This window comes from Hordeum vulgare, chromosome 1H (assembly GCF_904849725.1).
Source record: "Hordeum vulgare subsp. vulgare chromosome 1H, MorexV3_pseudomolecules_assembly, whole genome shotgun sequence".
Lineage (NCBI taxonomy): Eukaryota > Viridiplantae > Streptophyta > Magnoliopsida > Poales > Poaceae > Hordeum > Hordeum vulgare.
Genome location: NC_058518.1, coordinates 508905011 through 508918139, shown reverse-complemented (window position 1 = coordinate 508918139; position 13129 = coordinate 508905011).

Sequence of the window (13129 nt, the reverse complement as noted above, 5' to 3'; positions counted from 1 at the left end):
TTCTCTAAGTGCTCGGCACTAGAGCTCTCAAGGCAATAGGCCAATCCTCGTTCTGATCCATCTGTCAAGAAGACAACATCTTTTTCGAAATGATGGGATCCGAGAAAAGCCGTGTAACAGGATTGTGGTCGAGTTTTCTCCTGCATAGGTCCTTCCTCATTGTGTTTGCTAAAGTATCCATAATAAAAACCCTCTGGTTCTTTCTGGGTGTCACTGCCAACATCATCATCGTAATTATAATGTTCTTGTAAAGACCATGGGGGTTCGACTTGTTGATAGTCTTGTGTATGCATCATGTGCATAAGGTCAATATGATGCTTCAACACCCACTCATATTGTCCGCAAGATTCATCCATGATCTGAACCCAAAGTTCATACGAACGGTCTGCTGTTGCACAACGCACCTCGTCCCTTGATTTACCCAAATAAACTTGACAGCTATTGCTTGTCTCATTACCAGGCAGTGGTTTAATTACTTGGTACTGACGATAAAGTAGTGATTCTGGCAATGCACATAAAGTGCTTCATGTAGGTAGACACCGTAGTGCTTCTTTCTCCTTCCTCCTTGCATCATCTGCGCAGTTGGAGAGTGAACTAACTCGTGTTACACTTGATACATTACAATGTTGTACATATATAGGAAGAACCCCTGAGGAGTAGGCACACATGCCAGAGTTCGGTTAGAGATCCTAAACTCTAGGAGTCAAGGCATGACTTAGTATTACATGGCTAACACCCCCCTCAGCTGGAACGCCGTTGGGCAGGACGTTCAAGCTCGAGCGGAAATCACGAATTGACCGGTGATGGGAGACCCTTGGTGAACACATCAGCGAATTGTGAACTGGATGGTACGTGGAGAACGCGTGCTTCGCCAAGAGCAACCCTGTCGCGGACGAAGTGCAGGTCGATTTCAATATGTTTTGTACGTTGATGCTGAACCGGATTGCAGGACATGTACGAGGCGCTGATGTTGTCACAATAGATGACAGTAGCTCGTCAAGGAGGGCGCCGAAGTTCATAAAGTAGTTGACGTAGCCAACAGGATTCGGCGATGCAATTTGCTACTCCGTGATATTCGGCCTCGGCGCTAGATCTTGAAATGGTTAGTTGACGTTTGGATGACGAGGAAATCAAGCTGTCACCAAGGAATACGCCGAAACCGTAGGTTGATTTCCTGGTGTCGGGGCAACCATCCCAGTCGGCGTCAGTGTATGCAAGGATATCGAACGACGAGGACTTGAAGAGCTGGAGGCCGTAGTGAGGGGTGTGATGTCAGCTGTGCTACTGCAACAAAAGACCTTCCAATGGCGCCAGAAATAGGTGTGTCGACGGCACCAGGAATCCTTCTGCTATGGCTACACCTTAAGGACTTCCTAGGCAAATATGCAAAGGATTTCCCCCGTGGCCTTGGAGCCTTGCATTGGTGTTCCCTCGAAGCAGAAAGGGTGATGTAGCGCAGCGATGGTAAGTATTTCCCTCAGTTTGAGAAGCAAGGTATCGATCCAGTGAGGGAGTATCACAAGAGCCTGCACAAACACAAAGAACCCGCTCCCAACGCTATGAAGGGGTTGTCAATCCCTTATAGATTGTTCGCCAAGTGAGAACTGAAAGCAACAAAGTAACAAAGCAAAGTAAAAGTGGAGGTGTAAACGATAGATGTGAATAGACCTGGGGGCGTAGTGTTTACTAGTGGCTTCTCTCTTGAAAGCAAGTAGACGGCAGGTGAACAAATTACTGTCGAGCAATTGATAGAACCGCGCAAAGTCGTGACGATATCTATGGCAATGATTATATCTATAGGCATCACGTCCAAAACAAGTCGACCGATACTTTCTGCATCTACTACTATTACTCCACACGTCGACCGCTATCCAGCATGCATCTAGTGTATTAAGTCCAAAAGAACAGAGTAACGCCTTAAGCAAGATGACATGATGTAGATGGACAATCTCATATCAACGAGAGAGCCCATCTTGTTACCCTTGATGGCAACTACTCAATGTGTGCCTTGCTGCCCCTACTGTCACTGGGAAAGGTCACCACACGGTAAGAACCCAAAACCAAGCACTTCTCCCATTGCAAGAATCATAGATCTAGTTGCCAAACAAAACCCAAGACTCGGAGAGACTTAGCTAGCGTGTCTAGTCCTCTCTATACGTATAGTACGTAGTGTCGACCAAGCACGGATATAAGAAAGGACACTTCCCTCTATTAATTAGCATGCTAACACAATATATGAAACACCTAAATTAACCCCCCAAAACCCCCAAACCCTCCCCCCTTTCAAAAAAAACAAAAACCCCAGCACATGAGATGCTGACGCGTGAATGCTGTTGGAAATATGCCCTAGAGGCAATAATAAATTAGTTATTATTATATTTCTTAGTTCATGATAATCGTTTATTATCCATGCTATAATTGTATTGATTAGAAACACAATACTTGTGTGGATACATAGACAAAACACTGTCCCTAGTAAGCCTCTAGTTGACTAGCTCGTTGATCAAAGATGGTCAAGGTTTCCTGGCCATAGGCAAGTGTTGTCACTTGATAACGGGATCACATCATTAGGAGAATCATGTGATGGACTAGACCCAAACTAATAGACGTAGCATGTTGATCGTGTCATTTTATTGCTACTGTTTTCTGCGTGTCAAGTATTTATTCCTATGACCATGAGATCATATAACTTACTAACACCGGAGGAATACTTTGTGTGTATCAAACGTCGCAACGTAACTGGGTGACTATAAAGATGCTCTACAGGTATCTCCGAAGGTGTTCGTTAAGTTAGTATGGATCAAGACTGGGATTTGTCACTCCGCGTGACGGAGAGGTATCTCGGGGCCCACTCGGTAATACAACATCACACACAAGCCTTGCAAGCAATGTGACTTAGTGTAAGTTGCGGGATCTTGTATTACGGAACGAGTAAAGAGACTTGCCAGTAAACGAGATTGAAATAGGTATACGGATACTGACGATCGAATCTCGGGCAAGTAACATACCGAAGGACAAAGGGAATGACATACGGGATTATATGAATCCTTGGCACTGAGGTTCAAATGATAAGATCTTCGTAGAATATGTAGGATCCAATATGGGCATCCAGGTCCTGCTATTGGATATTGACCGAGGAGTCTCTCGGGGCATGTCTATATAGTTCTCGAACCCGCACGGTCTGCACACTTAAGGTTCGACGTTGTTTTATGCGTATTTGAGTTATATGGTTGGTTACCGAATGTTGTTCGGAGTCCCGGATGAGATCACGGACGTCACGAGGGTTTCCGGAATGGTCCGGAAACGAAGATTGATATATAGGATGACCTCATTTGATTACCGGAAGGTTTTCGGAGTTACCGGGAATGTACCGGGAATGACGAATGGGTTCCGGGAGTTCACCGGGGGGGGGGGGGCACCCACCCCGGGGAAGCCCATAAGTGTTGGGGGTGCCGCACCAGCCCTTAGTCGGCTGGTGGGACAGCCCAAGAGGAGCCTATGCGCATTGGGAAGAAAATCAAAGAGAATAAAAAGGAGGAGGTGGGAAAGGGAAGAAGGACTCCACCTTCCAAACCAAGTGGGACTCGGTTTGGGAGGGGAATCCTTCCCCCCTTGGCTCGGCCGATCCCTTGGGGGTTCTTGGACCCCAAGGCAAGTCTCCCCCTCTCTCTCCTATATATAGTGGGGTTTTAGGGCTGATTTGACACAACTTTGCCACGGCAGCCCGACCACATATCTCCACGGTTTTACCTCTAGATCGCGTTTGTGCGGAGCTCGGGCGGAGCCCTGCTGAGACGAGATCATCACCAACCTCCGGAGCGCCGTCACTCTGCCGGAGAACTCTTCTACCTCTCCGTCTCTCTTGCTGGATCAAGAAGGCCGAGATCATCGTCGAGGTGTACGTGTGCTGAACGCGGAGGTGCCGTCCGTTCGACACTAGATCGTGGGACTGATCGCGGGATAGTTCGCGGGGCGGATCGAGGGACGTGAGGACGTTCCACTACATCAACCGCGTTCACTAATGCTTCTGCTGGACGGTCTACAAGGGTACGTAGATCACACATCCCCTCTCGTAGAAGGACATCACCATTATAGGTCTTCGTGCGCGTAGGAAAATTTTTGTTTCCCATGCGACGTTCCCCAACAGTGGCATCATGAGCTAGGTTCATGCGTAGATGTCTTCTCGAGTATATCACAAATTTTTTTGTGGGCGGTGATGTGCGTTTTGCTGTCCTCCTTAGTATTTTCTTGATTCCGCGGTATTGTTGGATCGAAGCGGCTTGGACCGACATTACTCGTACGAGAGACTGGTTTCATCGCTACGAGTAACCCCGTTGCTCAAAGATGACTGGCAAGTGTCGGTTTCTCCAACTTTAGTTGAATCGGATTTGACCGAGGACGTCCTTGGATGAGGTTAAATAGCAACTCATATATCTCCGTTGTGGTGTTTGCGTAAGTAAGATGCGATCCTACTAGATACCCATGGTCACCACGTAAAACATGCAACAACAAAATTAGAGGACGTCTAACTTGTTTTTGCAGGGTATGCTTGTGATGTGATATGGCCAACGATGTGATGTGATATATTGGATGTATGAGATGATCATGTTGTAATAGAAAATATCGACTTGCACGTCGATGGTACGGCAACCGGCAGGAGCCATAGGGTTGTCTTTATACTAACGTTTGTGCTTGCAGATGCGTTTACTATTTTGCTAGGATGTAGCTTTAGTAGTAATAGCATGAGTAGCACGACAACCCCGATGGCGACACGTTGATGGAGATCATGATGATGGAGATCATGGTGTGACGCTGGTGACAAGAAGATCGTGCCGGTGCTTTGGTGATGGAGATCAAGGAGCACGTGATGATGGCCATATCATGTCACTTATGAATTGCATGTGATGTTAATCCTTTATGCACCTTATCTTGCTTAGAACAACGGTAGCATTATGAGGTGATATCTCACTAAAATTTCAAGACGAAATTGTGTTCTCCCCGACTGTGAACCATTGCGACAGTTCTTCGTTTCGAGACACCACGTGATGATCGGGTGTGATAGACTCAACGTTCACATACAACGGGTGCAAAACAGTTGCACACGCAGCACACTCGGGTTAAGCTTGACGAGCCTAGCATGTGCAGACATGGCCTCGGAACACATGAGACCGAAAGGTCGAGCATGAATCGTATAGTTGATATGATTAGCATAGAGATGCTTACCACTGAAACTATTCTCGACTCACGTGATGATTGGACTTGAGATAGTGGATTTGGATCATGTACCACTCAAATGACTAGAGAGATGTACTTTTTGAGTGGGAGTTCTTAAGTAATTTGATTAATTGAACTAATTGTCGTGAACATAGTCTAATGGTCTTTGCGAATTACGATGTAGCTTGCGCTATAGCTCTACTGTTTTTACATGTTCCTAGAGAAAATTTAGTTGAAAGTTGATAGTAGCAAACTTTGCAGACTGAGTCTGTAAAACCGAGGATTGTCCTCGTTGCTGCACAGAAGGCTTATGTCCTTAATGCACCACTCGGTATGCTGCACCTCGAGCGTCGTCTGTGGATGTTGTGAACATCCGACATACACGTTTCTGATGACTACACAATAGTTCAGTGCAAAAATACTTAATGGCTTAGAAGCAAGGCGCCGAAAACGTTTTGAAACGTCACGGAACATAAGTGATGTTCTAAAGAGATGAAATTGTGATTTCATGCTTGTGCCCTTGTTAAGAGGTACGAGACCTCCGACAAGATTCTTTGTCCACAAAGGAAAGGAGAAAAGCTCAATCGTTGAGCGTGTGCTCAGATTGTCTGAGTACGACAATCGCTTGAATCAAGTGGGAGTTAATCTTCCAGATGAGATAGTGATGGTTCTTCAAAGTCACTGCCACCAAGCTGTGAGAGCTTCGTGATGAACTATAACGTATCAAGGATAGATACAATGATCCTTGAGCGATTCGCGATGTTTGACACTGCGAAAGTAGAAATCAAGAAGGAGCATCAATAGTTGATGGTTTGTAAAACCACTAAGTTTCAAGAAAGGCAAGGGCTAGAAGGGATACTTCGTGAAACAGCAAAACAGTTGTTGCACTAATGAAGAGACCCAAGATTAAACCCAAACTTGAGACTAAGTGTTTCTGTAATGAGGGGAACAGTCACTGAGGCGGAGCAACTCTAGATACTTGGTAGATAAGTAGGCTGGCAAAAGTCGAAAGAAGTATATTTGATATACATGATGTGTACTTTACTAGTACTCCTAGTAGCATGAGGGTATTGGATACCGGTTCGGTTGCTAAGTGATTAGTGACACGAAATGATAGCTACGGCATAAACGGAGACTAGCTAAAGGCGAGGTGACGATACATGTTGGAAGTGTTTCCAAGATTGATATGATCAAAACGTCGGACGCTCCCTCTACCATCGGGATTGGTGTTAAACCTAAATAATTGTTATTTGGCGCTTGCGTTAAGCATGAACATGATTGGATCGTGTTTATTGCAATACGATTATTCATTTAAAGAGAATAATGGATACTCTATTTGCTTGAATAATCACCTTCAGTGGTTTACTGAATCTCGATCGTAGTGATACACATGTTCATAATATTGGTGCCAAAAGATACGAGGTAATGATGATAGTACCACTTACTTGTGGCACTGCCGCTTGAGTCATGTTAGTATAAATTGCATGAAGAGGCTCCATGCTGATGGATCTTTATACTCACTTGATTTTGAATCACTAGTGACATGCTAATCATACCACATGAGCAAGGCCTTATTTTCATTGAGATGAAACAAGATAGTAACTTGTTGGAAGTGATACATTTTGATGTATGCAGTCCAATGGGTGCTGAGGCACACAGTGGATATCATTATGTTCTTACTTCAATGATGATTTGAGTAGATGCAAGAGTATTTACTTAATGAATCACAAGTCTGAAATATTGAAAAGTTCAATTCTGTTTCGGAGTGAAGTTCGTCGTAACAAGAGGATAAACGGTCTACGATATGATCATAGAAATGAATATCTGAGTTGCGAGTTTTGGTACGCAGTTAAGACAATGTGGAAATTGTTTAGCAGTTCATGCCACCTAGAACATCATAGTGTGATGATGTGTTTGAACGTCATAGCCACACACTATTTGGTATGGTGCATGCTATGATGTCTCTTATCGAATTACCACTATCGTTTATGGGTTATGCATTAGAGACAACCACATTCACTTTAAATAGGGCACCGCGTATTTCCGTTGAGATGACACAGTATAGACTGAGGATTAGAGAAATCTAAACTGTCGTTTCTTGAAAGTTTGGGACTTCGACACTTATGTGAAAAAGTTTCAGTCTGATAAGCTCGAACCCAAAGCGGATAAATGCATCTTCATAGGATATCCAAAACAGTTGGGTACATCTCCTATCTCAGATCCGAAAGCAAAGTGTTTGTTTCTAGAAACGGATCCTTTCTCGAGGAAAGGTTTCTCTCGAAAGAATTGAGTGGGAGGGTAGTAAAACTTGTTGAGGTTATTGAACCATCACTTCGACCAGTGTGTAGCAGCGCGCAGGAAGTTGTTCCTGTGACGCCTACACCAATTGAAGTGAAAGCTGATGATGGTGATCATCGAGCATCGGATCAAGTTACTACAAGCCTCGTAGGTTGACAAGGTCGCATACTACTACAGAGTGGTACGGTAACCCTGTCTTGGAGGTCATGTTGTTGAGCAACAGTGAACCTACGAGTTATGGAGAAAGCAATGGTGGGCCTGGATTCCGACAAATGGCTGGAAGCCATGAAATCCGAGAGAGGATCCATGTATAAAAACAAAGTGTAGACTTTGGAAGAACTACTTGATGGTCAGAGGACTATTGAGTAAAGATGGATCTTTAAAAGGAAGACAGACGATGATGGTGATAAGTCACTATTAAGAAAAGCTCGACTTGTCGCAAAGATGTTTCAGACAAGATCAAACAGTTGACTATGATGAGACTTTCTCACTCGTAGTGATGCTAAAAGTCTGTTAGAATTATGTTAGTAGTTGCTGCATTATTTATGAAATATTGCACGTAGGATGTCAAAACATTCTTTCCTCGACGGTTTCCTTGAGCAAACATTGTATGTGATACAACCAGGAGGTTTTGTCGATCCTAAAGATACTAGCAAGTATGCAAGCTCCAGTGATCCTTCAAAGGACTGGTGCAAGCATCTCGGAGTTGGAATATACACTTTGATGAGATGATCAAAGATTTTGGGTTTGTACAAGGTTTATGAGAAACTTGTATTTCCAAAGAAGTGAGTGGGAGCACTATAGAATTTCTGATAAGTATCTGTGGTTGACATATTGTGGATCAGAAGTAATGTAGAATTTCTGTAAAGCATACAAGGTTGTTTGAAAGGAGTTTTCAAAGGAATACCTGGATTGAGCTACTTGAATGTTGAGCATCAAAGATCTATGGCGATAGATCGAAAGCGCTTGATGGAAGTTTCAACAAGATGCATGCCTTGACAAGTTTTTTTGAAGGAGTTCAAAATAGATCAACAAAGAAGGAGTTCTTGGTTGCGTTGTAAGGTGTGAGTTTGAGTAAGACTCAAAACCCGACCACGGCAGAATAAAGAGAATAGACGAAGGTCGTCTTCTATGCCTTAGCCGTAGACTCTAAAGTATGCCATGCTGAGTACCGCACCTGATGTGTGCCTTGCAGCAAGTCTGTACAAAGAGTGATCCAGGATTGAATCACTGATCAGCGGTCAAAGTTATCCTTAGTAACTAAATAGACTAAGGAATTTTTCTCGATTATGGAGGTGGTTAAAGAGTTCGTCGTAAAGGGTTACGTCGATGCAAGCTTTGACACTAATCCGAATAACTATGAGTAGTGAAACGGATTCGTATAGTAGAGTAGATATTTGGAGCATTTACGAATAGCACATGGTAGCAGCATCTATAAAGATGACATAAAGATTTGTAAAGAACGCACAGATCTGAAAGTTTCAGAACCGTTGACTAAAACCTCTCTCACGAGCAAGACGTGACCAGACCCTAGAACTATATGGGTGTTGGATTCGTTGAAATCACATGGTGATGTGAACTAGATTATTGACTCTAGTGCAAGTGGGAGATTGTTGGAAATATGCCCTAGAGGCAATAATAAATTAGTTATTATTATATTTCTTAGTTCATGATAATCGTTTATTATCCATGCTATAATTGTATTGATTGGAAACACAATACTTGTGTGGATACATAGACAAAACACTGTCCCTAGTAAGCCTCTAGTTGACTAGCTCGTTGATCAAAGATGGTCAAGGTTTCCTGGCCATAGGCAAGTGTTGTCACTTGATAACGGGATCACATCATTAGGAGAATCATGTGATGGACTAGACCCAAACTAATAGACGTAGCATGTTGATCGTGTCATTTTATTGCTACTGTTTTCTGCGTGTCAAGTATTTATTCCTATGACCATGAGATCATATAACTTACTAACACCGGAGGAATACTTTGTGTGTATCAAGCGTCGCAACGTAACTGGGTGACTATAAGGATGCTCTACAGGTATCTCCGAAGGTGTTCGTTAAGTTAGTATGGATCAAGACTGGGATTTGTCACTCCGTGTGAGAGAGAGGTATCTCGGGGCCCACTCGGTAATACAACATCACACACAAGCCTTGCAAGCAATGTGACTTAGTGTAAGTTGCGGGATCTTGTATTACGGAACGAGTAAAGAGACTTGCTAGTAAACGAGATTGAAATAGGTATACGGATACTGACGATCGAATCTCGGGCAAGTAACATACCGAAGGACAAAGGGAATGACATACGGGATTATATGAATCCTTGGCACTGAGGTTCAAACGATAAGATCTTCGTAGAATATGTAGGATCCAATATGGGCATCCAGGTCCCGCTATTGGATATTGACCGAGGAGTCTCTCGGGTCATGTCTACATAGTTCTCGAACCCGCAGGGTCTGCACACTTAAGGTTCGACGTTGTTTTATGCGTATTTGAGTTATATGGTTGGTTACCGAATGTTGTTCGGAGTCCCGGATGAGATCACACACGTCACGAGGGTTTCCGGAATGGTCCGGAAACGAAGATTGATATATAGGATGACCTCATTTGATTACCGGAAGGTTTTCGGAGTTACCGGGAATGACGAATGGGTTCCGGGAGTTCACCGGGGGGGGGCACCCACCCCGGGGAAGCCCATAGGTGTTGGGGGGTGCCGCACCAGCCCTTAGTGGGCTGGTGGGACAGCCCAAGAGGAGCCTATGCGCATTGGGAAGAAAATCAAAGAGAAAAAGAAAAAAAAGGAGGAGGTGAGAAAGGGAAGAAGGACTCCACCTTCCAAACCAAGTGGGACTCGGTTTGGGAGGGGAATCCTTCCCCCCTTGGCTCGGCCGACCCCTTGGGGGTTCTTAGACCCCAAGGCAAGTCTCCCCCTCTCTCTCCTATATATAGTGGGGTTTTAGGGCTGATTTGATACAACTTTGCCACGGCAGCCCGACCACATATCTCCACGGTTTTACCTCTAGATCGCGTTTCTGCGGAGCTCGGGCGGAGCTCTGCTGAGACGAGATCATCACCAACCTCCGGAGCACCGTCACGCTGCCGGAGAACTCTTCTACCTCTCTGTCTCTCTTGCTGGATCAAGAAGGCCGAGATCATCGTCGAGCTGTACGTGTGCTGAACGTGGAGGTGCCGTCCGTTCGGCACTAGATCGTGGGACTGATCGCGGGATAGTTCGCGGGGCGGATCGAGGGACGTGAGCACGTTCCACTACATCAACCGCGTTCACTAACACTTCTGCTGTACGGTCTACAAGGGTACGTAGATCACACATCCCCTCTCGTAGATGGACATCACCATGATAGGTCTTCGTGCGCGTAGGAAATTTTTTGTTTCCCATGTGACGTTCCCCAACAGATGCCTATTGGTCCCGGTTGGTGCCACCAACCGGGACCAAAGGGCCTCCTGCCTGGGCTCGCCGCACTGGCCACGTGGAGGCCCATATGTGCCGGTTTATGCAAGAACCGGGACTAAAGGTTTAGGGCATTAGTACCGACATTTTAGTCCCGGTTCAAAAACCGGGACAAATGGCCCTCACGAACCGGGACAATAGGTCCTTTTTCCACTAGTGAATGTAGAAGTGGTGGCACATGTCATGGTGGTAGTTGCATGGCAATATATCTCGGAATGATTTTGAAAAAGCCATAGTAGGTAGGTATGGTGGCTGTTTTGAGGGAGGCTAATGGTGGGTTTTGTGCATCGGAAAAAGTTACACGACACTAAGAAGATAGTGATGGTGGAAGGTGAAAGTGCATCTAAACCATGGACTCAACATTAGTCATGAAGAACTCATATACTTGTTACAGAAGTTTTAGTAGTAAGCGAAACAAAGCATTCAACGCATACTCCTAGGGGAAGGTTTGGTAGGTATAAACCATCGCACGATCCCGACCACCACACAAAGGATGACAATCAATAGACTAATCATGCTCAGACTTCATCACATAGCGGTTCACCATACGTGCATGCTACGGGAATCACTAACTTCAACACAAGTATTTCTAGATCCGCAACACCTTACTAGCATAACTTCAATATTACCACAACCACAACTCAAAACTAATTGAGATGAATCAAATTTCTCTAACTATTCAATGCACATGAAGGTGGAAGTTTTCATATCCCTTTGGATAAGTACCGCTTTTGAGACTACTTTCAAAGCATAGATCAACTACCAAGCCACACACCGTTGTGCTCTAAAATATATAAGTGAAGCACACAGAGCAAAATCGACTAGCTCAAAAGATATAAGTGAAGCACATGTGAGCTGAATTGTCTACCAAAGGATATAAGTAAAGCTCGACAAAATCACGGTGAGTGCATGTCTCTCTCTCTAGGTGTGCAGCAAGGATTATTGTGACAGAACAAAAATAAAAGACTCCTACGATACAAGACGCTCCAAGCAAAACACATAACATGTGGTGAATAAAAATATAGCCCCAAGTAACGTTACCGATGGATTGAAGATGAGAGAGGGGATGCCTTCCCGGGGCATCCCCGAGCTTAGGCTTTTACGGCATCCTTGAATCTCTTGGGGTGCCTTGGGCATCCCCAAGCTTGATCTCTTGCCACTCTTTATCTCTTTGTCCATAAGAACTTCACCCAAAACTTGAAAACTTCACAGCACGAAACTTAAACAGAAACTCGTGATTTAGTATAAGAAAGCAAACCACCACTTCCTTAGGTACTGTAGAAAACTTAAATTCTACTTATGTTGATGTTGGGTTACTGTATCTTCAATATTCCATGGCTAATACCCCCCGATACTATCCATAGTTTCATCAAAATAAGCAACCAACACAACAAAAAAACAGAATCTGTTAACATCAGACCAGTCTGTAGCAATCTGTATACTTCATATACTTCTGTTACTTCAAAAATTCTGAACAATTACGACGGTGTGAAGAATGTGCGTAGCAATCAGCAGCAAAAAGAATCAACTCAAAAGCTCTTACAGAAAAAAATGAAAATTCTTTTCGTGAGCAGAAAGTTTCTGTCTTTTCCAGCATGACCAAACGATCATCTCCAAGACTAATCATAACGGTTTTGCTTGACAGAAACGCAAAAGAAACACAAAAAATGTTGGAATTATGCCCTAGAGGCAATGATAAATATAGTTATTATTATAATTCCTCTATCAAGATAATCGTTTATTATCCATGCTATAATTGTATTGAATGAAGACTCATTTACATGTGTGGATACATAGACAAAACACCGTCCCTAGCAAGCCTCTAGTTGGCTAGCCAGTTGATAAAAGATAGTCAGTGTCTTCTGATTATGAACAAGGTGTTGTTGCTTGATAACTGGATCACGTCATTAGGAGAATCACGTGATGGATTAGACCCAAACTAATAGACGTAGCATGTTGATCGTGTCATTTTGTTACTACTGTTTTCTGCGTGTCAAGTATTTATTCCTATGACCATGAGATCATATAACTCACTGACACCGGAGTAATACTTTGTGTGTATCAAACGTCGCAACGTAACTGGGTGACTATAAAGATGCTCTACAGGTATCTCCGAAGGTGTTAGTTGAGTTAGTATGGATCA